The sequence below is a fragment of the Podarcis vaucheri genome (genome assembly GCF_965113315.1).
Source record: "Podarcis vaucheri genome assembly, chromosome: 10".
Lineage (NCBI taxonomy): Eukaryota > Metazoa > Chordata > Lepidosauria > Squamata > Lacertidae > Podarcis > Podarcis vaucheri.
The window spans coordinates 44,399,437-44,427,354 of record NC_138748.1 but is presented as its reverse complement, the minus strand read 5'-3'; the positions used below and the strand labels follow the sequence as shown (position 1 = coordinate 44,427,354).

At 43.4% G+C, this 27,918-nt stretch overlaps 1 protein-coding gene and 1 long non-coding RNA gene across 6 annotated transcripts in view; one reads left to right on the top strand and one right to left on the bottom strand.

Moving 5' to 3' along the window:
- CACNA1I (calcium voltage-gated channel subunit alpha1 I) overlaps nt 1–27,918 on the top strand; it is a 296,624-nt gene that overhangs the window by 119,979 nt on the left and 148,727 nt on the right. The window lies entirely within an intron of this gene.
- Nucleotides 974–7,661, bottom strand: LOC309542505. Of its 2 annotated transcripts, none has more exons than XR_014224267.1 (3): nt 7,490–7,661; nt 2,789–2,941; nt 974–1,902 (listed from the first exon to the last, which is right to left on the bottom strand). It is a non-coding gene; the product is annotated as an uncharacterized lncRNA (long non-coding RNA). The 2 variants fall into 2 exon arrangements; XR_014224268.1 differs by having other exon boundaries at nt 7,504–7,661.

Below are 27,918 nucleotides of genomic sequence, written 5' to 3'. Positions count from 1 at the left end.
GCTGCTGCAATAAACAGCTGTGCAAGCCTTTGGGAAGCAGAGACAGGAGAGGGTGTCAGAGGAGAGAGGGAAGGAAAGAAGCCCAGAGGCCCAGTGTTGCCCGCAGCACCCCTGACCATCATTCAAGGCACCTCAGGGTGCCACGGCACCCTGGTTGAAAACCACTCGTCTAGAATCTGAAAAATTCTTTCTGATCGCTATTTTCACGTAGCCTTGTGAGAAAACAATTTGTATTCCTGGGTTTTATCTACACAGCATTGTAAACTTGCCCGTTGCAATTTACTACTTGTGACAGCAAAACATGCAGCCAAAAACAGAGAGAGGTAAGAGCCAGTGCCAATTCCACCTGACCCAACCACTCACGCTGTTCTCCCTGCACGGCTGAAACGTGGTCTCAGAAATACTTGCTGCTTTCCAGGTGTGAGGCCTCCAGGGAGCTTTCATTTGAAGACAACATGGCTTACTACATTTTGCGCGCACTGTAATATTATTAATATTCCTCCTCCCCAAAAGGGGGAAGGGTACAATGATAATGGATATTGCTAATATCACAGTGCATCCAGTGCAGGTTTCTAGCAATGGTGACATTTCTTTAGAACCCGAGAAGCAGGATTCTTCAGCAAGTATGAGGTGAGAACATAAGAAAATCCTGCTGCATCAGGCCACTGGCCCATCTAGTCCAGCATCCTGACATCACAGTTGACAAGCAGATGCCTATGGGAGGCCTGGAAGCAGGACCTGAGTGCAACAGTACTCTTCCCCTCCTGCGATTTCTAGAAAGTGGCATTCAGAAAGAAGCTTCTTGCCTCTGATAATGGAGGCAGAGCACAGCCATCATAGCTGGTAGCCACTGACAGCCATATCTTCCGTGAATTTGTCGAATCCTATTTTAAAGCCATCCCAGTTGGAGGCCATCACTGCCTCTTTTGGGAGTGAATTTCATAGTTTACTTTGTCTATCCTGAACCTTATAATAAAATGTTCTTGCTCTCAAGGAATTTCAGGCTCAAAGCACAGAGTTTCATCAGTAATAGGCCAGTTCTAACACAATGTTTTGCCAGCACAGGATGATTAGTAGGGATGTGTACCCATGCAAAAAGCTGGTCAAAATGCATCATCCATGTAAGTTGGTGGAAGAAGAATGACAGGCCACCTGGCATGTCGATATAATGAACTTCTTATAGTATCCTGGCACCACTTGTTCAGGATTGTGCCTCTACTTCTTCCCACGTGCTGCCAATCTGAGGGCCACTCCCCCACCCCATCCTCCCTCTGTTTTGGACAGGGGGAGAAGGAAAATGTCCTTGGTGGGGAAGGTGTATGGGCACAGAAGCGACACAGTGCTCTGGAGCCCCAGGTGTGAGAAAGGGTGTCCTTGTAGTTCTGTGGCCATGGTGGTGGAGATTCAAACTCCACCTACAGGAAGTCTTTCAAATTGCCAGGGAACTCTCCTAAGACTGCGATGGTTGCAGTGCTATAAATTTGACTGACTGATCTTATAGTCCACTCTTTACCAAGTGGTCCCAAGGTAGGCTACAAGAACAAAACAATATTAAAACAGGTACAATTTTCATTAAAATTGTAGAACAAAGCCACAAAATGAGCCAGGTAGCAAAATAGCTGCACTGAACAACAGTACAGGAGAGAAAACATCCTCTCAGCCAAAGATGTGGGTAAAAAGTACATCAAAAGGTGTACAGTGATGACACAAGACAGCACCTTGGAGGGGAAGTTATTCCACAAGCTGGGGGCTATCACAAAGAAGGCCCTCTCATGCCCCTCAGACAACAGATGTGGCAGGATGGTTGAGGAGAAGAGAGCTCAGGCCTTTTGCTCTGCTGCTGGGAGACAAGGAGACAAGGATGAGCAGGAAGAGGAGTCTCTTTGACCCTTCCCCTCCATTCTGGAAGCTAAGGAAAAGAGTATCCAGGAGGGGCAAAGGAGAAACCAGGGCAGAGGCAGCTATGGGTAGCAGGCATAAACCCATGCCCTACCAGCTGCTAAAGAACTCTCCAGACTGGAGAAATGTCTGTGGGAGAAAGCAAAGCATGCATATTTTCCAGATGTGGAACACTGCAGGGGAGAGGGAGACTAGTAATGGAAATTGAAATGCAAATTCTTTTTCTGTGTGGAAAAGGCCCAATAAATCAGGAGTGACAGGAACACAAAAGACACCATCAGGAAGCATTTGCACAATCAAGGGATGCTTCATATATCAGAGAGTACTCAGGCTGTGCCTCCATGCTGCAAATAAACCAGATTCATTGCAGAAGGAGCAGCCTCTGAATTCTCCCTGTCTGAAGAGCAAAAGAAAACATATTGTGTTCCATTTCAGTCAGACTTAGCATGTTTTCTAACATAAACAGGATCGTATTTAAAGGGCCAATTTGAAAGAAAACAAGTCAGTCTGACTTCTGGAACTCCTTTATGGTGAAAGAGGAATTCTAGGGATAGAAGCTGCTCTTGCGAGGCTCCCATATAAAGTGGAAATGCAGGGCTTCTGAAGAAGGGCCCAGCTGAGGAAGCGAGTCCTTAGGGGGCAGGGGGGTGTGGGAGCCAAGGATTAGAAATGTATTGTGGCAGTGCTAGCTGACAGCTCTCTAGACTGTGTATCTGTCTCCATTGCTGTCCCCTGATATTTCATCCAACGCTTTTTATGCTCAGGCAAGAAACCCTGCCTGTTATGGGAAGCTGGGGCAAAGTGCGGAAAAGGATGGATTTGGAGAGCAATTTGTCCTTTGGCCACTGCTGAAAAGGCTGATGATAATTACCTTTTTCTGGGTACTTACGCTTCACTTTTATGGCTGGCCAGCGCTGGAGGTGACTAAGGAATTATCCAGACTTGCTTGCTGCTCATAGATCCTTTTGCAATCTCTGCCAGTTAATAAAGAAGCACTTGCAGAGAGAGGGTTATCCAGCATTAGCACTAACAATTGCCAGGCCTTTAAAGAGAAAAAGAAAGAAAGAAAACGATACAGTGGCGTAAATTCTGTAACTATTGGTAGGCATTGCTGCTATTATGAGGCAGGCAAAGTAACAGCAGGCCAACTCCAGCTGTGAGAGACACAGGTTTATATAATGGGAATTCCATCACTTCCTTCAGGAGTACATTCTCCAGAGTATTTTGACAACAGAATGAAGTCAAAAAGGTATGCTACCGCAGATGTTTGGAAGATGGGTTTGCAAACGTATGTATGCTTTCGTATGTGTGGTCTATTCATGGAGCAGAGATTTGGCAATTAGATATCTACAACGCATTCAGCTAAAGAGAACCAGTGTGGTGTAGTGCCTAGTTGCAGCATTGAGTTAGATATGTGAAAGCTAAATTCATATCTGCAATCAAGAGTGGCATTTCCTGGGTTGCCTTGGACATGACATGGCAGCCCAGATCAGTCATCAGATAATCATGTACAGTGGTACCTCTGGATATGAAAGGGATCCGTTCCGGAGCCCTGTTCGCATCCTGAAGCGAACACAACCCGCGTCTGCGCATCTGCGTGTGTCGCGATTCGCCGCTTCTGTGCATGCGTGTGACATCATTTTGAGCGTCTGTGCATGCACAAGCAGCGAAACCCAGAAGTAACGTGTTCGTTACTTCCAGGCTGCGGAGCATAACCTGAAAACACTGAACCTGAAGTGACTTGAACCCGAGGTTTGACTGTATTGGACTTGCATGCTTCCTCGTCCTCCCTTCATGCACTTCCTCCCTAATTTCCTTGTTTGCAGTAACAGTTGTTTTCTGTGATGACCAAATCAGGCAAATTGTGGTTACTGCAAACCATAGTTTGCCTCCAAACCAGAAATAGCAACTTAGTTCACATGTGGCCTAAAGTTCTGATTTGGAGGGATAGTATATCTAATGTGACCATAGTTTGGTCAGTTGGGATGTCACAGCAAGCTACAGTTATAATGTTCAAGAAAATAAAAGAGGGAATAGATGTGCATGAAGGGAGGCAAAAGTGTATGGACCTGAGGAACAGCTCAGTATTTGTTTTTTAAAAAAATAATAATATTTATTAAAAGTTTATTAAAAGTTTCAGAATTACAGAAAAGAAGAAAAAATAGGAAACAACACTACAATACATAAAAAGAAGAAAAAAAACAAAGCATAAAAACTAATACAACAATACAGCAAAAAGAAAGGGGGAAAAACACCACAAATCCCATATTATGTATCTTTAACTTCCATTTGCTTGTTTCATTGACCTCCTCACACCTCCCTTTTTGTATTCTAGTTTAATTAGTTATTTCAGTAAATTCTTTCCATCTTTCTCAATTTTTATTGAATAATTTATCTTAACAATTTAACCTATTAATTAACTCAACAAATCCTTTCCATCTTTCCCCATATTCTGTTATTCAAATTGCCTTGATTTATCTAACCTTATCTTACCGTAAAATACCTTAGAGCTTGAATCTTAATACTCAATTATACATAACTCCTTATATCATTTCTACTAAAGCCATATAGTTTCATTACAACATTTTCCCTAATATTCATTAATTTTAGGCTAATTCCCTAAATAAAAAATTTTCTTTATAAATTTTCTTCCAATCTTCATCCAACATCTCTTCTTCCTGGTCTCGGGTCATGTCAGCCCTTACTGTCCATTCCATCTAGTCCATCAACCTGGTAATCTTATGTCTGAGGGCCTTAAGTCTCTTCCATGTCCCTTCTGCAGATCTTCTTCTTCTTGTTTATACCTGCACTTTTCCTTGTCTTTTGTTGGTTTCTTTCTTAATTTCTTTCCTTTCTCATTGAGGAGTAGGTCTCTGGGAGGTTCCAGCCCCAAATTATCTCCATCTCCCTTCATCAAACCAGCCCATTCCCCACAGTCCCACTCCCCACAGTCATCAATGTAATCCAAAAAATATTTAAGAGCATATTTCAAAGTCCCTCTGAAGTTAAGAACCCCCTCAGCTCCAGACTCCCCCTGGCCCACTCCAACTTCAATCTTCAAAAACAGCGGCTTATGCTCCTGCAGGGCCTCGGATCTCTCCATTTGTATTACTTGAGGTGCAACCGCAACCTCCTCCATTATCTTCTGCACTTGCCCAATCAATACAGGTTCCTGAGTTGGTCCCTGAATGGTTTCTGTATCAATATTCCCTGTTTGTCCAAAGTTATTGACCACAATAGTCATCAAATCCGTTTTCTCATTCATCAAATCCATCTTCTCATGCATCTTTTCCAACAAAGCACTTGTCTTGCATAAAGCAAGCACCAAAACTTCCTCCCAGCTCATTTTTATTCAAGGTCAAAAGGACTGGTCCCACGATCTTAATCTCACAGCTGTAGAGTCCTCAAGTAGACTGCAGCAACAATTTAACAAGCTCCCTCTAGAGGAGACAATTTCTATTTGTCCAACAAATAGAATCCAACAAAGGAAAATAACTTTCATTTTTCAGATATTTTGTTTCTTTAGAATGCAAAAGGCAACATTGGAATCAGTTTATTTCTCTTCTTTAGCTGTCAAAGTATTCCATTCACAGTCAGTGAACCTCTCCAACAATTTCTGTCTCTGACACCCCGTTCCCAGGTTTGAGACGGTGGAAACTTATCTTTCTTCACTCCCTCTCCTGCAGGCTTAAACAAAGTCCCCCCCCCCTTTCTCCTGCTTCCAAGGGGGTTTTAGTAGTTATAAATGAAGGAAATTTAGACTTTTTAACGACTTTCCAGACTTTAGCTTACAAGGTTTTTGCTTCAGTCTATATACAAAAAGCGGAAGGCGGACTTCCTGTTTGAACCTTCCCGCTTCGGTGCCAAATTAGGATATTTCTTGATCCAATTTTCCGTTTCTACTCACGGGTACTTGTTTTAAATCCAATTGTTCACAGGAAAAAGTCAGTGCTCTCCGGCAATGGCTGTGCGGCTTCACTCCGTGAAAGTAGCAATCAGTTCATAGCACCGCGCCACTCACCCCACTTCACTCCGGAACCCCGAAATGGGGTTCCCCGTGAGTAGGGGAGGCACTCCTGGTGCCCTGCCGAACCCCACGTTCCCAGGCTTCCTCCGCCTGGGATTTCTAGCGGGTCCCCACCTTCGCCGCGGCGGGAAGACCCAGTTTCCATGGAGCCAGTTCCTCCGGTCGGAGGAACTCCGCCATTCGCCAATGGCGCTAACCCGGACGCCCTGAGGAACAGCTCAGTATTTAACCATGACATCTGAAACAGGCCTTTCAACCTAAGCTACACCAAAACATTATGGGTCTGACTCTGACCAGCTACTGTGAAGCGTTTGGTGGAAGAGTGGATATGCAAATCAGCTGAGGTGCTACAAATAGAGCAAAGTTTGATCGATATAGCTCCTGTGTTCACAGAAATGAATTTAAGCAGTGTAACCAGTGAATCCTTAAAGCTGGGGTGGCGAACCTGTGGCCCTCCAGTTTTTGTTAAACTCCACCATCAGGTCCAGCCAGCATAGCCAATGATCAAGAACGATGGGAGTGGTAGTCCAACAACATCTGCACAGGCAAAGGTTTTTTACCCCCATCTTGGTGCATTTTAAATTAAATCACCTTTGGGAAACCAGCTGCCTCAGAGTGCTATGAGAGCAACACACATTCTCTAGGGCAATGGTAATTTGGATGTCAAAGTTTTCTGCCTTCTGTGGTCCCTTGATATCAAAAGCTTTTGCCACTACCATGGCATGACAGCACTCTTTTAAAGCACTCTATGTTAAAATAAGTTTGTTTTATTGGCATGCTATAACTTTTAAAAAAACAAACAAACAAACCTTGTAGGGATGCAACTTATGATTATTGGAACTTCTATGAGCTGCGGATTTTTTCTTCCACCTTGAATATTAATTTGTGAATCTTAAGCCATATAGTATAGCTTTCGTGTCTTGAAGACAGGCTCAGTACTCAGTAGAGACTTCTTACCACATAAGAAATGTGCGCTAAGAAAACATTCACTTAGTCATTTGTTACTCTTGACCCCAAATCACAATTCTTACGCTCTTCTAAAAGAAACTAACATTCCTGAATATATGCAAAGTCACATTTGTCACTAATCCCATCTGGTTGTACAATATATCGCATAATTGCTGATGCTGTGTGGTGGGGTACATGTGTCTCTTTCTTTGAAAGCCAAGTGCGTATGCAGCAAATTTCGGTCTATTCTGACAGATATACAGTGCATCATTTATTTTTATGCACATTCAAAGAAACCTCTGAAAGGCGGCAGTCAGGAAGTAACAAAAAAAGAAGACATATTCAAGATACGTGTGACTGCCAGTGGAGGAAGTACCTTGGCAAAATGAAAATGGTCTTAAATCCTATGAAGACAGGAGCTTTGTAAATGACAGCACAGCCCACGTGATAATTCCTGCACAGCAATTGAAGCTGGGAAGTATGTCTGAAAGGTCAACAGGACCAATTGGACAAAGGAAACAGAACTTGGTTTTGATCATTTAAATAACAAAACGAAAAGGCACCATAACCACACATGCAAATTAGCAAACGTTTTCGACCCTACTCCCTGGTTACCTATTCTGAAATACCTGATGTCACACAGGTGGGAAAGGGAGGGAGAAGAGGAGGAGAAATGGCTTATCAGCCTTGCACAGTGTTGGGTTTTGAATGTACCCCTGGCACCGACCACCCAGCAAACTGGCCTGACTTGCAGCTGTCAGCCAAGCCGGCAGCGGTCGCCTTGGCAACAGTTTTATCAGTTCCTGAGGTAGAAGGAACTTTGGGCCTCTGACTGGAGATTTGTCACATTCCATGATGGCCTACAGTGTTCAGACTCTGAAGTGGCTCAGAGGATGGGCTGCTCTTTCCGGAAAAGACTTGGCAACAGGGCTTGTGTGTGTGTGTATGTGTGTGTGTGTGTGTGTGTGTGTACTTTCTGTCTAACAATTTATGGGATGTGGTTTTATTAGCTGCATCTTTGCCTGCACCATAATTATATAGATATATTAGCTGGCCACCCTTAGCCACTTTGCGGGAAAGCATTCTGCAAGGCACATAACCTGGTTTTGCTTCACCCTTTCTTGTCAACACCAGTCTCCATTTTGAGATGCCTGATCCAAAAGAATGTCATAGTTCAGAACTCCTAAGGATCACGATTTTTTTAAGGCAAAACATTCTCTATAGGTAGGACTTGTCCTTATTAATGCATTTCAGTGCGAGTATTTTATCTCTTTTGTAGTATCCATGGTTTTACATTTTATTGGGTCTTAAATTGCTATTATGTGTTGCTTTTGAGACTTTTTATTGCATAAAGTGACTGAAAAATGTAATTATTATTATATAATTATAGGTTTCATTCAACTAAGTCCTGGCTGGAGTAGGCCCATTGAAATTAATAAACCTGAGGAAGGCTTTCTTGAACCAAGAAAGCCTGACACATCACAATACATATAAATAGTACTTTAGGTCTCCCAGTTATTTATCTTGGACAGTGGTTGGGCTGTAGTGTCTATAGTTTCCTTGATTCCCTCCACCAACCCCTTTTGAAAAACAGTAATCTGGTTCTCTAGTAATGAGGGTATTTTTAGTAGTATTGGGTTTGGATGGATTTTGAGGTGAACTATGGTGCCTCAGAGGAATAATAATAATAATAATAATAATAATAATAATAATAATAATTTTGCTTTTGAAGCATTTTGTAGTATCTCAGTGATCCAGACATTGGGGGGGGGGTGAGGAGGAAATGCTGCAGATACCTACTGAAAGTGAAAGTTATGCCTCCTATCTTACAACAAGAACAACACCATAATGTCAGGGAATGGGGAGGGGAGGGTTAACATCAAGCAGAGAAATGTCAGAGGGAAAGTTGCATTGTTACTAACAGGTCAAGTCTGTAATCAGAGGAAATAATTTCATCCGGAAAAACAAGTGCGTTTTAGGTCTTCCCACCCAAAACCAACTTTAAAGGCATGTAACACAAAATCTCCTGAAATTATAGTTTGCAGTTTGGCAGCTGTCTTGCACCTCTCTCATTCTGTAGTTTTCAGACCAATTGCCCACAGAACACAAGGTCTTAACACTCAGTGATTCCTTATTTACCCTCTCTACAGTTGCACCAGCCTGACTTTGGGGCAAACACCTGCAGTTATCCTTCGGAAATTTAGCAGAATTCATGTCCTCGGAAGGAGTAAACTTAGCTGCAAATTTCATCCAATTTTGCCCCAATCTTTACAAGTTTAAAAAAATAAAATCAACCTTTAAAGGTGCTCAGCACAACCCTCCCCCTTGGACTTATTTGTCTGTAATTTGACAGGATTTATACACTCTGTAGGGGGGTAGCATGCCTGCAAATTTCATTCTCTTCTGTCAAAAGAAAAAAGTTACAGCCATTTTTTTAAAAACCCAACAGTGATTTGGGGGAGTGAAAAAGGAGCCTTGAATGGGCTCCAAGTTCATGAAGTGCCTCAAGTGAAGGCAGGTTGTTTTCCAAATTGCCAAATTGTCTTTGGTAATTGTTATTGTTGTTAAGGAAAGTGGCTACTACTTACTAGCAACTGTTCTAGTTAAATTATTCTGGGGCCAGCCTTACAGATATATCCTCTAAAAACAAAAATAGCATTTTGTTTTGAAATATTGCCAGTTCTATATATTGAACCATCTGGATAAAATGAATTAGAGACTGAGTGAATGCACTGAAAGATGCTGAAGAGAAGTAGGGATTTTAAAAGGATCTGTTGGGCTTCTTGAAAAGGGACTCCCTATTCACGAAGCATATTCACCTTCTAAAATGGGAACTTCAGGAATTCCTGAAAGAGGAGTTCCTATTCATAAGGAATATTCTAACATTTGAGCCATTTAAAATATTTATATCCTGCCTCTTAATCATACTAATTCATCATACTAATTCATTGTGACTAACAAGCATAAAATTACCCATACTGTTTATTTATATTAAATATTTTTATGCCACCTTTCTGCCACAAGCGGCTTTTGAAGTGGCTCTCAAGAAAATAAATATATATCACAGCAGTAAAAAAAAATGTTACAGCAGTGAATAAAATTAAACCACATCCCTAACCAGCAGTAAAAGCAAAGCAAAGTAGAAACAGCAGCGACCTTAAGCACAAACAAACTCCATTAAAAATATTCCTGAATCACAACCTATTAAGAAACAGCTGGAATAAACAGAACAATCTTCACCTGGTTCCTGAAAGGTAGCAAAGCAGACACCTAGTGGCTCTTCCTTGAGAAAACGTTTCATAGTCAATGCAATTAGTCAGATTACTACTGTTACTAATTAGTCTGGTTACTAATGGGAGTTATTATATATTATTGCATAACGATAATAACTCCCATTAGTTCATATTTTGAACCAGCTGAAGTTTCTGGTAATTTTTCAAAGTCAGTCCTACATTTGCATAATACATTGGCACAGTTATACTAGGATGTTGATGGGAAGGTCATTTCTTTGCAGTTTGGCAAGCCAATCAAAGTTGGGAAAAGCAATCAGAAGAGGAATAACATACCAAGTGAGGTGAACTGAGGCATCCCAAAGTGATTTACAATATATAACACATACATACACCCCACATATAAAAAAATCTGACACGATTGAATATATATATAAAATTAAACAACAGTTACATACATTAAAACAGTGTAAAACAACAATAGCACATACAAAAAATAAGTTGAAATCCAGTACAGGTAAGTAATTCTTATGCCCACTGCCTAGATCCAGCTCCGAGTTGAGGTGAAGGAATTTGCAATTTAAATGCTACCAAATCCAGGAAATGCAAACTTCAATTGATCCTTACATTAAAATTTTACCCAACACCTTCATTCTACTTTGCATTAAAAGAAAGTTGACAACTGTACTGAATTATTCTGGAAGCATTTCTGCTTAGCATTATTATTAGGGCTTTTCTACCTACATGTTTAGAACTTTCCTTCCCGCTCTCCCCACCCAACACCCAGGATTGCCAGTTTCCTGGAAAAATGTTGTAGATCAATAAGTGGTAGATATGGGTTAAAATGCATAGCAGTGAGATGAAATATATGCTTTTAGAAACTTAGTAGAGAGGTATATTGAATTGTAGCCCTAATTAATGATGGTGAATTATAAAGGCTAACATGTATGCATTTGAAGGTCAAGCTAAATAATATTTATGTACCTATTCTGCCTCGGCTGACAGAATTGGGGAATAAGGGGAATTGGGATTACACTTAAAGTGGAACCAAAGTTCTTTGCTGGCCTGTGGACCTTGTTGCCAATTTTTAACTGGTCAGTGGCCTGCAGTCACACAACATACTGGAAATCTCATGAGTGTGCCTGTCTAATGCATGACAGTCTCTCTCTTCCCATATACCTTTTCTTTGCCCACCTTCTTGGTTGAAATCTGAATAGAGCATCTCAAAGCATTATCTGCTCACGGAGATAGAATACGATTTCATATCCTAGGGAACTCTCCATAGCCTGCAACCCTATTGCGTTTACCTGGGAGGAAGACCCATTGAACTTAGTAACCCCACAAATTTTGAATGCACTTCCATCTGGGATCCATTGGAGAACCCTACATAACCATTTTATTTCCTTGGCTTTCTCTGGATGACTTCTTTTATTTTGTGGCTGATGGATTTAGCTGTATTTTGGCTTTTAATATTTGTGGCTTTTAAATTGTTCCTGGCTTTTATTAATTAATTGTAGTTATTTTCTATTGCTTTTCTTCTGTGTGCCACCTTTGAGAGGGCTTTAGACTTCAAAGCTGTCTATAAATATTTTATATACAATTAAAGAAGACTTACATAGACTTGCATTATTAATCAGACTTTTCACATGCCCCGTAGACATGGTAATCCCTAGTTGGTCATTTGAAATGGGGCAAAGGCCGAGGAGGCAACAGGGGCTAGAGGGGGGTTGTGAGGAGGAGAAGCAGACTAAGGAAAGAGGGACATGATTTGGGTGGTAGTTTCGAGGCTCCTTTTCTCTGCAAATGACTATGAAGAAAAAATGTGCACTATGAATGCAAATTTCAGATAAGAAGCGTATAAATCAAGTTGGCAAATTACACAGACTCTGAAATCAGGACCAGGATGGTGGGTGCAGAATGTGAAAATAAATAAATAAAAATGAAATGAATAAGCAAGCCTAAAGTACTTGCTCTTTTGAATAATAGGAGACTTCAGTTACCCAAATGAGTTGCTTGAGTGCCCATTATATGCTGTAAATCTCCTTATGTAACAGTTCATTTTCTTGAAAGTAAGAGCAACAGTAGCACATTCCCAAGGTGAATTAGGATTTTCACAAACGTGTTACAGGTGAACAAGATGTAATATTTTCACATGTCCAGCTGATCTGAGTTGTAGCCCGATTGTGGGGGAAGAATGGGGTTTGTGGTTTTTTAGTTGTCAGTCTGTTTGTCTCCTTGGCCCTGGCTGAGCTAGATTGTTTTCAAATCTGCAGCAAGCCAAACAGTTCTGAGCAGCATCTTGATTCCTCTTCTTATGGTCACTAGGTCAAGCTTTTATCTGGGTCAGCTGGACCCTGGCTGCTGCCAAGATATTTGACAGCTCCATTAACTATACATGATTATGTCTTGTTGTTGTTCCTGTTATACAGACAAGTTGAATCCATAGCCCCAGTTCAAACTGAAGGTGTCCCCCACACAGAGAGACCATGATAACGTGTGGTGCTGCCCTCGCAGAACTGTTGCAGCAGGTGTACTAATTGCGAGAATTGGCTCCTTGGCACTATGGCTGTCTGCTTAGCCACAATGTTTTGTGCAGTTGTGGTGGCCCTTGTTCTGAGCTACTATGAATACACAAATTGTCTCAGTCACATGAATGGCCCCCACATGGAAGAGCTAGTTCTCACAAGCAGTGCCTTTGCCTGAGTGGCAGTCCAGTGGCAGTTGCTTATTCTGACTTGGTTTGCACATAATGCTAAACCATGGTTTATTAAACTATGTTTTATTTAAATCATAGCATGTGGTTGTATTCAGCTAAGTATTACTCAGAGCAGACTCATTAAAATTAATGGACCTACATTACTGATGGCCTTTAATGTCAGTGGGACTACTTTGAGTATGATTAGCACTGGCTACAACCAATAGTGTTGTATGTGAAGCCTGTTCATCAGGTTAACTATGGTTTGTTTACCAGCAAACCAGAATATGAAGCAAGGGTTTCTTGTTGGCTGAGAAACTTTGATTTGCTTTAACCCAACACCCTTTTCTAACCGTACTGTGTTTGACAATGCACCCCAGACACTCATCTGACTACAAAGGCCTGAGGCAAGAGTAAAGGTAAAGGTAAAGGTACCCCTGCCCGAACGGGCCAGTCTTGACAGACTCTGGGGTTTGTGCGCCCATCTCACATCTATTGGCCGGGGGCCAGCGCTGTCCAAAGACACTTCCGGGTCACGTGGCCAGCGTGACAACGCTGCTCTGGCGAGCCAGAGCCGCACACGGAACGCCGTTTACCTTCCCGCTGGTAAGCGGTACCTATTTATCTACTTGCCCCCGGGGGTGCTTTCGAACTGCTAGGTGGGCAGGCGCTGGGACCGAGCAGCGGGAGCGCACCCCGCCGCGGGGATTCGAACCGCCGACCTTTCGATCGGCAAGCCCTAGGCGCTGAGGCTTTAGCCCACAGCGCCACCCGCGTCCCTGGAGGCAAGAGTAGCTGGGAAATAAACCAAGGTTTGGAGAAACTAGCTATGATTTAAGTGATCATCTTTGGGACAAGTTGTCATTAACTTGTGGCTTGTTAAGTAATGGCATAAACAAACAATGGCCAACAAACACATCTGAATAGTGGGAAGCCTTGGTTTCCTCAGTCCAAAATAACTGTTTCCAATTTTCAAGCTATTCTCTTCACTAAACCGTTGTCTGTAGAAATCCTTTTTCTAAACCATTACAAGCAGATGTGCTTCAGGAATTGTGGATTGTCCTTTTCCTAACTTGCTAAGAATCAATAGAGAGTTTTCAGAGAAATTGAGATTTTCAGTAGCAGTGAAGAAAATAAGGTCCTCATTTGAGAATTTTCAATTATAATTTCATAGTCATTGTCTCATGCCTTTAATATATTCTGCCTGCTGAGATATAACTTTGGCCCATCTTTGCCTGCCTTTAGGAGATCCTAGAAACCTCTAATCAGGCTGTAGTTTCAGGATGCCTGAATATTAGTGCAGGCTTGCAAACAGCCACTTGCCTGGTCAGTTGTGGTAAGTGAGAATTGCCTAGAGACAACTAAGCAGGGAAGCTTTTGTAAATAGGAAGACAGTCAACAGTTTAGGCCTCAAATGCATTTCATAGCTCACAACCTTTTTGTAGAACTTACAACATGGGCTCACCCTGTTACCTTCTCCAACCTTGTGCCTCCCACATGTTTCAGTCTACAATTCCCAACTTCCTTGACAACTGAACCCGCTGGCTGTTGCTGATGGGAATTGGAGTTCTAAGCATTGAGAGCAGGCATCCCCAACCTTTGGGCCTCCAGATGTTTTGGGCTACAGTTCCCATCATCCCTGACTACTGGTCCTGTTAGCTAGGGATCATGGGAATTGTAGGCCAAAACTTCTGGAGGGCCAAAGGTTGGGGATGCCTGATCTAGAGAACTCCTAATTGGGGAAGGCTGCATAGCAAAGGCAAATTATGTCACTGCTGAACAGCTCTATTTCAGTGTTTCTGTGTTTTCATCTCTCATTAAGGACTTTGTTTCTGGAAGGCTTTCTAACTTGTTACAGTGCCACCTTGTCTGGTGGGAAGATTGGTTTATGAGGCAGTTGATGTCATGACTGGTGAAAACCTACCTTTCTACATTGCTTGCCTTCCATTTCCTGATTGCACTGCATTATAGCCTGTGTAGTCTCTTCTGCAAAAGCTGGAATTATGACTCTTTTAAAAATCTCATTTTTATTTCATTTTTTTCCTGCTACATTGCAATTGCACTAATAAAAAATAAAATAAAAATAAAATAAAAAGCAACTGGTATGATCACTTTGGCTGCAAAGAGAAAACAATTAATTACAGGGCTGGTTTGCCAGGAGAGATCAGGAAATGATTGATTAATGGGCCAATTTCAGTAATGGCTGTGGCCCAGGAGGGAACAGGAAATGACTTATTAAAGAGCCATTTCAATAATGCCAGGAAAAAATAGGAGCCGCTTCACACACCACAAATTAGGAGAACCTTTATTGATTGAAGGCTGCAATCTAAGCAAGTGTTCTGGAGCACAATGGAACTTACTTTTAAGTAAAAGTAGTTATGTTCTTGCCTGTGGAGATGGGCATTGCGGGATTATTATGGGGAATATAAGATATATTAAATCCTGTGTAGAATTTAAGCTTCCAACTTTAATGTGTACTTTTAATTGCTTTTATCATCACCTAAAATATCCAATAAAGATATTACAGGATGTAAGTATTTTAAATAAAATTCATGATTATCTTTTGATGATGCACAGATCTAGCAATAGTTGTTGCTGACATCCGTCTGTCTTGGGAGAAAATAGAGGAGTGCACTTTGAGGGGTGAAGTCAAACTATTGGAGGTTGTAGCGCCTGCTCACTGCTATGGAAACATGCCCTGACTGCCTGTCTCCAGACACTGTGATCATCTGCAAGGAATTCCCACATGGCAGAGTCGATGTTGCCAGCCTTCATGTCTCATTTGCAGGCATCTTTGTAGCATGGAGTTGGTCTGCCAATGGGCTTAGTACCTGAAGCCATCTCCCCATAGAGCACATCCTTGGAAATCCTGCCCTCTTTCCTTCTGTGGATGTGACCAAGCCAGCATAGATGTTGCTGAGGTAGAAGTTCAAACATGTTGGGAATGTGGGCTTGGGGGAGCACATTTGTTTGAAACTTTGTCCTGCCATGTGGTACCCTTGTAGAAGGTGTTGAGGCTTTGCACCTGACGGTTGTAAGTGCCCACAATACAGTTCCACAAAGCAACGTGCTCAACATGTAAACCTGGTAGACCTTCACCTTGGTATTGGACGTTAGCATTGCATTCTCCCATACCCTCTTGGAGAGATGAGCTATTACCGCAGTTGTCCAGCTCAGCATTAGTGAGGAGGTTGCTGGTTATGCTAGAACCCAGGAAGATGAAATTATCTGCCGCCTCAAGCATGTGGTCACCGATGCTGATGCATGGAGTGCTGGCTGATGGCTAACAACAGTCAACAGGCTGAAAATCTGCATACAGTAAAGCTATAATCACATTAAGCTAGTAACTAATCCTGCAAATAGAATTCCTTGCCATCTGATTCAAGAAGCCGGGTTATTTCCTTTTGCAGCAGCAACATCAAGGTGAAGTCTGCAGATGTGGCTGCAAATTTCCACGCAAGAACAAGTTTGCCCAAGCACATTCTCAGGGAGGAAGTGTTTCTGAACCAGCATATCTAGTAAAAAAATAAGAAATAGCAGAAATGCAACCTGTTTAATGTACAGGGAAAACAAGCATTTGAATTTACAAACTGTAAACTGTGTAACTGGCCCTTGGAATCCTCCAAGTTTTCAGTGTGTGAAAGCTTTCCTTCTCCTCCAGTATGCTTTTCCCATTCATTTGTTTACAACAGTTCCCAAGTTAAAACCAGCAGCACAAATTTTTTTTTACATGATTTTCAACAATACAAGGCAGAAGTTGCCAGACTACTATTAAAAAATGGTCTAGCCTGTTCTATTGCCTCTGGAGCTGAGTGTTATTACCTGTTGGTGTTTGGTGGTTATGCTGCTATTAAAAGCAGTGGAGTGGCCCACTGCAGTGCATTGCTTAAGAGTGCTAGACTAGGATCAGGAATACCCAGCTTCAGATCCCCATTCAGCAATGAAGTTCACTGCGTGACTGTAATAGATAGGCTGGGTGTAGAGAAGTGGTGGGAGGCACCATCTGGGAAACCTCCATGGAAACCCCAAGGGAAGAAGGCTCAGTGCCAGTGGATTGGTGGTGGGACGATGATGAGTGGTCAGAGGGAGGAGGAGGAGTTGGAAGCTGAAGAGGTAATAGGGTTTAGTGAACAGAACAAGTCTGTGGCATACATAGAGCAGCCAGAATCAGAGGCAGAATCAAAGGCTGGAAAGGAGGAGGGCTAAAAGGCAAAGATGAGGCAGGTTGCTAAAGAAACCAGGGGGTCTCTCTCTCCTGCTGCAACCAGCTCCCCTCCCCTCTGGTCTCCCAGAACCCGCAGGGGTATGAAGAGGATGCAGCATAGACAGACAAGCCATTGGAGTTTCAGATTGCTTGGGAAGGACCCAGAGGAAAAGGAGACTTAGGCAGCTGTGGCAGGGCGAGGACCTTCAGTCCTTGCAACTGACTCACTGGGGCAAGATCTACTGGGATGAGTTGCTGTGCTCACTAGGTCTGTGTTGTTTTGTTTCTTTGAATAAAAAGTTAACTTCACTGATAGTTTGTGAGCTATTGCTGACCTGCTCTTGAAACCCTCCCTGACAGTGAGCTTGGATCAGTAACAGAGTTGTTTCCTAGTTCTGCTGGATCTCTCAGCGGCCTTTGATACAATCGACCATAACATCCTTCTGGACCGTCTAGAGGGGTTGGGAGCTGGGGGCACTGTTATACAGTGGTTTCGCTCCTTCCTCCTGGGCCGTGTTCAGAAAGTGGTGGTGGGGGATGAGTGTTCAGACTCCTGGGCCCTGGCTTGTGGGGTGCCTCAGGGTTCCGTCCTCTCCCCCATGCTTTTTAACATCTATATGAAGCCGCTGGGAGAGATCATCAGGGGGTTTGGACTGGGTATCCATCAATATGCAGATAATACCCAGCTCTACCTCTCTTTCAAATCAGAACCAGTGAAGGCGGTGAAGGTCCTGTGTGAGTGCCTGGAGGCGGTTGGAGGATGGATGGCGGCTAATGGATTGAGGTTGAATCCTGACAAGACAGAAGTACTGTTTTGGGGGGACAGGGGGTGGGCTGGTGTGGAGGACTCCCTGGTCCTGAATGGGGTAACTGTGCCCCTGAAGGACCAGGTGCGCAGCCTGGGAGTCATTTTGGACTCACAGCTGTCCATGGAGGCGCAGGTCAATTATGTATCCAGGGCAGATGTCTACCAACTCCACCTGGTACGCAGGCTGAGACCCTACCTGCCTGTCTCGCCAGAGTGGTGCATGCTTGCCAGAGTGTCTCGCCAGAGTGGTGCATGCTCTAGTTGTCTCCTGCTTGGACTACTGCAATGCGCTCTACGTGGGGCTACCTTTGAAGGTGTCCCAGAAACTACAACTAATCCAGAATGCGGCAGCTAGACTGGTGACTGGGGGCGGCCGCCGAGACCACATAACACTGGTCTTGAAAGACCTACATTGGCTCCCAGTACGTTTCCGAGCACAATTCAAAGTGCTGGTGTTGACCTTTAAAGCCCTAAACGGCCTCAGCCCAGTATGCCTGAAGGAGCGTCTCCGCCCCCATCGTTCTGCCCGGATGCTAAGGTCCAGTGCCGCGGGCCTTCTGGTGGTTCCCTCATTGCGAGAAGCAAAGCTACAGGGAACCAGGCAGAGGGCCTTCTCGGTAGTGGTGCCCGCCCTGTGGAACACCCTTCCAGCAGATGTCAAAGTGATAAACAACTACCTGACATTCAGAAGACATCTTAAGGCAGCCCTTCAGGGAAGTTTTTAATGTGTGATATTTTAGTGTATTTTTGGTTTCTGTGGAAGCCGCCCAGAGTGGCTGGGGAAGCCCAGCCAGATGGGTGGGGTACAAATAATACATTATTATTATTATTATTATTATTATTATTATTATTATTATTATTATAACAATCACTAAGTCTAACCTATCTGGAAGGGGGGAGCCACTGAGCACCTTGGAAGAAATATGGGATATAGATGCAATAAATAGGTAAAGGTAAAGGGACCCCTGACCATTAGGTCTAATCGTAGCCGACTCTGGGGTTGTGGCACTCATCTCACTTTATTGGCCAAGGGAGCCAGCATACAGCTTCCGGGTCATGTGGCCAGCATGACTAAGCCGCTTCTGGCAAACCAGAGCAGCGCACAGAAACACCGTTTCCCTTCCCGCCGGAGCGGTACCTATTTATATACTTTCACTTTAACGTGCTTACGAACTGCTAGATTGGCAGGAGCAGGGACTGAGCAATGGGAGCTCACCCCGTCGCGGGGATTCAAACAGCCGACCTTGGTAGCTCAGTTAGTAGAGCATGAGACTATTAATCTCAGGGTTGTGGGTTCAAGTCCCATGTTCCTGAAATCTAGGGGGTTGGACTAGATGACCCTTGTGGTCCCTTCCAACTCTACAATTCTATGATTCTATGATTCTAAGTCCTAGGCTCTGTGGTTTAACCCACAGCGCCACCCACGTCCCTTATGCAATAAATAAATGCCAACAAAAACAAAAGTTGGTAACCCTCCTGCATAAGGCAACTTCATCTGTTCCTAAGTGACTTGGCTGTGGATGTGAATGAATTGAAGAGGGAGGAAGAAAGAGCACTAAAAATAAAGTGAAGGGATAAAATGGATTGGGAGTCCCACACCTGCAACTTTAGAAAGGGTGACTAGGGAGAGAAAGAGCAAACTGTGGAAGAAGCCCAGAAAAATGGGAAGAGAAAGATCATTCTTCATACCAGTGCTAAACTTTGGAGGGATGAGGAGGCAGGGAATGGCCTGGAGGAGGAAAACTGGGAACTTTAAAATGCACAGAGTCAGCAAGGAGGCAGCTGAAGATCTAATTAGAGGCCCATTTCTGTCAAACTTTGCTGGAGTCAACACAGAGTTGCATCACTGTTAAAGGAGGCTGTCAGAAGTAAACAAGTAAAGCACGGGGAATCCCCTTCAGCGATTATGTGAGCATGCACATGAATTTATCCAGGCCAAAAGAAATATCCTTTACACATGAAAAATTCAAGTGTGGCTAATGCAAGAGACTAACTTTGCCAGCTGAATAGTCTGAGGGATTTTAGGATGCTCAAAAAGGCATCTGCTGAACAAATAGCTAAAGTTATTAGGACAAATAGTAATCTTGTAATAGAAAATGAAGTTACCTGTTAGGCTGTAAAGCAGGCAGGCAGTCAAAGATGATAATGATATATCAGCAAAGCTAAGACACTCCTTAGCTCTTGGTTCTTCTCCTCACCAAACAGAATGAGTACAGAAATACCTATTTCAGTGGTTATTCTTCTCTGGGTGATGCCCTCAAGAAAAGGTGCTTTTGCTGCTGTGCTGATCTCACAAAGGAAGGATGCATAACAACCAAAGTTCAGAATTTGAATTGGGCTCAGCCTCATTGTATGGGTCTGCCAACTGGATTATTTTCCAGCCACAGGTGTTGATAGAAAGAAAGCAGACTTATTGTATAAATCCCGGCTTGGAATTTTATCAGAAAAACTGCTTTGGTACTGGGCCAGGGCTAGACAATGGCCAATTCATGGCCAGCCCAGACATTTTGCTCCATAGGATAGATCAGCAGATCATTATTCATGCTTGCCCCATTGAACATACTGGGACTTGACTTCCAAGTAAACATGCATTGTAAATCCTGAAGACTGACACCGGCTAAGGTGGCCAGATGCAAAAGGGAACAGGACTTCCTGTACAAGAAGAATCCTGCTGGATCTGTCCAAAGGCCTATCTAATCCAGCATCCATTTCTCATCCTAGCCAATCAGTTGCCTATGGAAAGCCTAAAAGTAGGGCCTGATTGCAGCAGTGCTCTCTCCACTTGTGATACCCCAGCAACTGTTTTTCAGAGGCATGCTGCCCTCAACAGTGGAGGGAAAACGTAGCCATTGTGGCATTGATAGCCACTGATATTCTTCTCCTCCAATAATTTTGTCTAATTCTGTTTTAAAGCCATCCATAATCTTAAGAGAGTGCTGTATGAAAAGGAAACACTTTGTGTACAAGATGGAGATGTTGCTTATAATGCAATCCAAGCGAGATCTTGAGAGGGTGTGGCGGGCACGGGTAATACTGAGCCAGTTTGACTATTGAGGCAGCTTCCTAAGTTCCTGTGCTCTGACAGAAGGCATGAAACTCTCATCTGGAGTGCACCATTCACCAGTTCCGTCATCTAAAGTCCCACTAACTGCCATCACCTCAGCCTGATCTGTGCCAAGTTTTCTTTTATTGGCCCTCATCCAGCACATTACTAATTCTGGACAACAGCTTAGGGATTCCACTGCCTCACTGGTATTTGAGAAAAATGAGAACTATTACGAGGAGTCATCAGCATACTGATGACACTAAGCTCCAAATTCCCTAATAACCTCCAACAGTGGTTTAATGTAAATGTTTTAAAAGCATATGGAAGAAGACAGAACCATGGGGCAATTCCCAAAGCGTAGAACAGGAGTCCCCCCAACAATACTTTAGGGCCATTTGGCAGTAGGAAAAGGGCCTTTCTCATTTACAGAGGACAGGCTTTGCATGCAGTCCCTGCTGGCATCTACAGTTAAAGGAATCAGGTAGCAGGTGGCATGCAAGACCAATGCCTGAGACCCTGGAGAAGATGCTGCCAGCTTGAGTGGGAAGCAGTGGACTAGATAACCAACACTCTGACCAAATATAAGGCAGCGCCCTATGTTCTTCTGAAACCTACAGAAACAGTGCAGAGCAACTCCATCTACAGTGGTACCTCGGGTCAGTGGCGTAGCGTGGGTTGTCAGCACCCGGGGCAAGGCAAGTAATTTGCGCCCCCTAACCCGTGGATTTGCGCCCCCTAACTCTAACCCCCAGATGTTGCGCCCGGTGCGGCCGGCACCCCCTGCACCCCCCACGCTACGCCACTGCCTCGGGTTACAGACGCTTCAGGTTACAGACTCCGCTAACCCAGGAATAGTACCTCGGGTTAAGAACTTTGCTTCAGGATGAGAACAGAAATCGTGCTACGGCGGCAGCGGGAGGCCCCATTAGCTAAAGTGGTGCTTCAGGTTAAGAACAGTTTCAGGTTAAGAATGGACCTCCGGAACGAATTAAGTACTTAACCCGAGGTACCACTGTATTTCCAATCCAGCCAGGTGATCTGAAAGGATATCGTGGTTTATGGAATTGAAAGACCTTGACAAGGCTAAACAAGGGCACACATGCGCATTGGTAAAGGGTATTCACCAGTGCAACCCAGGCAAAGGATGGAATGGTGTCTCTTTCTCTCTACCCATTCCATTTACAAAAGCCTACTGGACTAGCTGCTGCATCTTACTTCAACAGTGACCTGGAGCAGCTGGCGAGCTTAGGGCGGATCAAACAGCGAACATGGCTCCCTGCAGCTCTCAGCCCCTGACTGTTTAATGGGGTATGGCACTACTTTAAATGTAGAGTGCATTATGGGCCCCATGTCAGAGTCAGCCCAGAGGTATAAATGAGGCAAGTGACTTTGACAATGTGTTTGCTCAAACCACAGAGGATGAAAAATGCTTTGTCTTGGTCTCCACTCCCCACCCAGTTGCAGAGGAGTGAGGAGACCTGATGTACTGAAAGCCTACTCCCTTCCCCCTTCACAACCACTGCCCCAGTACATAGGCAAAGAAAGCCTTTGTCCGCAAGAGAAGGGTATTTGAGAAGGAAAATAAATTAGACATTCCTATTCACCCAGACTGACAGATTCAGACTGTGCTGGTGGTGGAGGATTTGTCATGCTGTCACCTGTATTGTATAGAAAACTGGCCAGGATAAGAGAGAGAGGGAGAGAAAGAGAGAGGACAACAGGATGAGTAGAAAGTCAGTAAAATGGTGAGAAGGCAGCCACAGGAGACGTGGCAGAACCCTTCACTGCCTCGAATTGTCTGATGATTTAACATTCACACCGCAAGCCATTGCTTCTGCTCTAAATGAAATATTAACTGTCCTGCAATAAACTCAAGGCATCCTGTTCCTTGTCTAGGTTCTTATATGAAAAGAGACAATAGAGGGCCAATAAGCTACCAAAGATGCTTTGCTGTATTTTATTTTGAAAACTGGTTGGGAAAAAGAAATCCACGTTTCAGAGGCCTTTGTTAGTTTTCAGGAGATGTCTGAAAGTAGGCAGGGATTATTCTTGCTGAGCCTCTACTGGCAGGGAGTTCCACAGGGCAGGGCCTGTCACATGAAAAACTTGGTCTTAGTAAAGGCTGAGCAAACCTCAGCAGTGCCCCATCAGAGGAGCTCCATGACTGAAGTGGAGCATAAGGAATCAGGTGGTCCTTAAGACACTATGTGGGGTTTTGTGAATTAAGACATATATAAATTTGCTGTGTGTGTAGATGCTTTGTGCTATACTTGTGAGGAAGTATACTTGTGCTATACTTGTGAGGAGAGCCAGTGTGGTGTAGTGGTAAAGAGCAGCAGTCTTGTAATCTGGGGAACCGGGTTCGCGTCTCCGCTCCTCCACATGCAGCTGCTGGGTGACCTTGGGCCAGTCACACTTCTGTGAAGTCTCTCAGCCCCACTCACCTCACAGAGTGTTTGTTGTGGGGGAGGAAGGGAAAGGAGAATGTTAGCCGCTTTGAGACTCCTTAAAGGGAGTGAAAGGCGGGATATCAAATCCAAACTACTACTACTACTACTACTACTACTACTACTATTCTTCTTCTTCTTCTTCTTCTTCTTCTTCTTCTTCTTCTTCTTCTTCTTCTTCTTCTAGAAGAAAGGCCTTGGTGGGCTAGTTGTTGCCCATCTGTTGCTCCTCTCTGGTCCAATAATCCAACCAGGAAGGTCATTAGTCACTTTATATTACAGGTAGCAGAAGTTGGATTGAGATCCAGCGCTTTGTGTGATGGCTGTTCCTAACAATTCTTAAGTTTAGTACTTGTGAATAAAGCTCAGATATGAATTAATTGTGCTGCGGGCCTCGTATGATTTGTGCTGTTTGTGTGTGTTTTTGTAGATGTTTGTCTCATTAAATACACATATGGGGGCCAAATCAGCACTGGCATGTATTTTAAAGAGAAAAGCACCTACAAAAATACATGCATAGAAAGTTCAAATGATTTTTTAGCCAGGGAGATCCAGTGGAGTGCAAAATGCTGGAAGCTTTTGGCTACATTCAGTGTGTAATTTAAGGGTTAGTTCTGTTCTGAGTGTTAGCTACCCAAGAGGTGTATGTGTTGTTGTGGAGGAGCTTTTCCTCTGTCTGTCTGGTTGGTTGAATGTCTTTATGTTATATACAAAGTCTGAAGTAAATAAAGTATAAATCTCTTCAATTGATATACTGCTTCTGCTCTGTTTTCCTCAGTTAAGTGTTATCAGGATTTCTTTTCTATCTGGATTCCACCTGCATTATTTAAGTAATTTTTTTAACACAAAAAGGGATTGTTTGAAGTTGGCATGAGTCTAAGTGAGGACATGAACCCAGCTTTTCCAGGTCTAAGTATAGCGTTCAGTGTACTCGATCACAACGTTCAGGCATATGTTACAGAATTTGATGCTGATGCACGTATGCATTATCACTGTTTTATGGTCACTCCCCATTTATGACCTGTAATGTTCCTGGGACTCTTTAAGTGTCTCAGATGTTATTGCTTTTAGCAGTTGACAGTCCCAAGCTCTACCCATATATTTTCAGAATAGAAATGATGGCCTTATTAAGAGTCACAGCTGGATCCGAGCCAATCACTAGCTGAGGGGAGAAGCAAGAGGCGATTGGCAGTAATTGTCACCAAAATGGAAAGGGAATTATGAATCTGGTTCATACATGTTCTTTCAGATGGAACCAACTGCAGTGACTTTTCGCCGAGAAATTAAAATTAATGGTCTTCCTTTCCGGACCATCATTTTATTTATTCATTTGTATTATGTGGGAATAAGGTGCAGAGCTACTGGAGCAGAACCAATGCAGCAGGAAGTAGAGGACTAAGAGAAAAGTAGGAGGGGAGGCGTTTGATCCAGAAAGAAGAACTGCAGAAGGGTTTAAAGTGGAGTGTGTAAATTATGGTTTAATTGGAGTAGTCCATCTTCCAGTCACAAGTTATTATAAAATAAGACATAAACCTTTGTTTCCTTAAGGACATGAACTACCTGCGAACGGATGGTATTTTAGGAAGAAACTTCCCCTTAGGGTGCGTGATTACATAATCGTTCACAATAGGGTTTCTTGCGAGTTCCTGTGAACCATCTGGTGCATGGCATTACCAGAAAGAGGATATTGGTCTAATCCAGTGTGACAATTCCTGTGTTCTTGGCTTTGATTATTTATTTATTTTAAATACTGCCCAGCTATAGAGACCAGCTCTGTCTCAAAAGGTTACCGACTTCTGTATGCCTCTGAGGGAGGGAGGGAGGGAGGGATTTAGCAGGACAGAGAAAAAGATTAACAGCAGGAACGTGGACAGCCAGGATGGTGGGAGCGAGAAAAGGAAAGTTCATTGCTAATTAGAAAACTTGAACTGAGGAAAGTTAATTAGTAATGAAACTTCTGACTGAATGATGTGGATTTTGAATACCGGCTTTGTCAGAAGTTGAAATTAATTACACGCTTAGATACAGGAGAGGGTTTGGGGGTGGCGAGGGGGAAGAGAAATAGAAAGGGGTGGAGAATGAGATACAGCAAAAAGCAGGATTATAAACCTGGTTCAAGTTTGTTGCCGTGGTGACTAGAGATAGTCCCTGTGGCTGACAGTGGTGAGACACATTGAAGGAAGCAGATAGTTATAATTAACCCTTTCTGAATGCTCTTGATTCCGTGTGTGTGTAGGTGGATAGGACATGGAGAGAGATTTACAGAGTTCTATTTTTCTCACTTGACTTCTTTTATCTCTCGTCATTCCTTTTGGACATGCTGGAATTGGTCATATAAATATTTAAGCCCCTCCATGACTGATACGGCTTTTCACTCAGTTTATACTAAATTTTGCCTGTGGTGCCACAGACTGAAGGGTGTGTGTGAAAGTCACCCACTGCCCCAAAGGGACAGCAGAGGATTCTGACAAAAACAGGAGTGGAAATTGTCCAGAACTAAGATTGATCCAGCAAATACAATTGGTTTTCACTGTCTGAAAATGATACATAATCGATTATGTCTCTGTGCCCAAATTCGCATTGTGTTTCCTCTGAAATGAATAGGGTGGAATAATGTAACGGCAATGTAACATGTAATGACTGTAATTCATTACTTAATTTATGTAATTTCACCACAGCAGACAGCAAGATGAATAACATAGTTTTTGGCAGAAACCCAACGGCAGCAGAATGGAAACAGAGCTGTGTGTGTCGACCACAGGGTGGAACAGAAAGCGATGCACAAAGTTACTTGAGAAGAGGGATTGATTGTTAAAATACTTAGAACTGTATCTCTGTGAGGGGAATAGGGATCTCCTAACAACTCCCAGGACCCATAACAAACTACAGTTCCCAGGATTCATTGATGGAAGCCAGGACTGTTTCAAGTGGCATGATAATTCTTTCAAGGTATTGTGCAAATGGAGGCTTAGCATATGAGAAGAGCTTTGCTGGCCTATCTAGTCTAGCATCTTGTTTCTCACAGTGGCCAGCCAAGTGGCCCTGGAAGTCCACAAGCAGGAGAATAGCCTCTTCCTGCTCTCTCCATCTCAGATGAAGCATTTAAAAGGAAATTTACACACACGACTTGAGTTTCCAACCCGTTTACTCACTATTTTTTAAAAAGAAAGTCTCATTGAAATCAATGGAGCTTACTTTTGAGTAGACATGCACAGGATTGCACTGTTGAAAAGGCTTCATGCTTCCATGTGACTGTCAAAGTTAGATGGTGTCTGCTGCTTAAGTAACTGCTGAGAAGATCCTGCTGATCTGACCAACCTGTGTTACTCATTTTGTAGTTATGTATCTGTCCTGAGGTTTATATATTTGGTATAAATTAAAATAATGATACAGCGATGTTATCCTGGACATCTATGTGCATTTCACCACTGAAGTATCCATTCTGCATCATTAGACTGCCAAGTGATAGTCTGGAATACTTTTTTGCAATCTTCAAACAATTTAACACAGACAGGAGAACTGGCACACAGTGTATTGCTGCCTCTCCGGAGCAAAATGCAGGGCAGAGGACCATTGAGTTTGGCTGCTGAAACATTCCTGGACAAAAACCGAAGCCAAGGCAGATCAGGTTCCGCTACCAGCTTCTCTTCCCTGAGGGAGCGTACATATGTTTGTTCCAAGCTTTTGGTGGATGGAAACTGGAACTGTTCCTGTTCTGCAATGCCAGTAGGAATTCAAGATGTCGGGACAGTTATGTTGAAAGGAGTTCCTCATTTTACGGTTGCTTATTTTAGAACTTAAGAGGGTACACTGTAAATTATGTATAGACCTTATATGAGAAATGTAGAACTTTCTGGAACATAAGCTGCAAGTCTCCAATTCCCTTTATATAGATTGGAAAAATGGAGCTGTATATTTCAAAAACTTATGGAGAGTCTCTCTCAGTGAGTCTTCTTCTCAGAGATGCATCTTAACTGCACTCCTCCATGGGATTTCCTCTCCTGCTCACAATGTCCAGAGTTAAGGGGGCAGGTTTTGCCCTGCCATGGTAACATCCCTAAGTGTCTGCCCTTTCCTTTCTCCATAGTGTTGAATAGAGCAATCACTTAAATGGGCAAAAGAAATGGGGTATGTTTGTGGAAATCACTAGGGTGGGAGACTCAATCCAGTACTATACATACATGTGCGGGAGCGGGTGGCGCTGTGGTCTAAACCACTGACCTTCTTGGACTTGTTGATCAGAAGGTCGGCGGTTTGAATCTGCTCGATGGAGTGAGTTCCTGTTGCTCTGTCCCAGCTTCTGCCAACCTGGCAGTTTGAAAGCACACCAGTGCAAGTAGATAAATAGGTACTGCTGTGGTGGGAAGCTAAATGGCAGCCACTGTTTAGTCATGCTGGCCACATGACCCAGAAAGCTGTCTGTGGACAAACGCTGGCTCCTTTGGCCTGAAGCGAGATGAGCGCCGCATCCCATAGTCGCCTTTGCCTGGACTTAACTGTCCAGGGGTACTTTACCTTTTAACTTTACCTTTTTATTGGGCTGTTGCACATGCATTTTCCCAGACTTAAAACCTTTGTTGCTGTGTTTGGGAAGAAGACAAAGGGCAGCAGTGG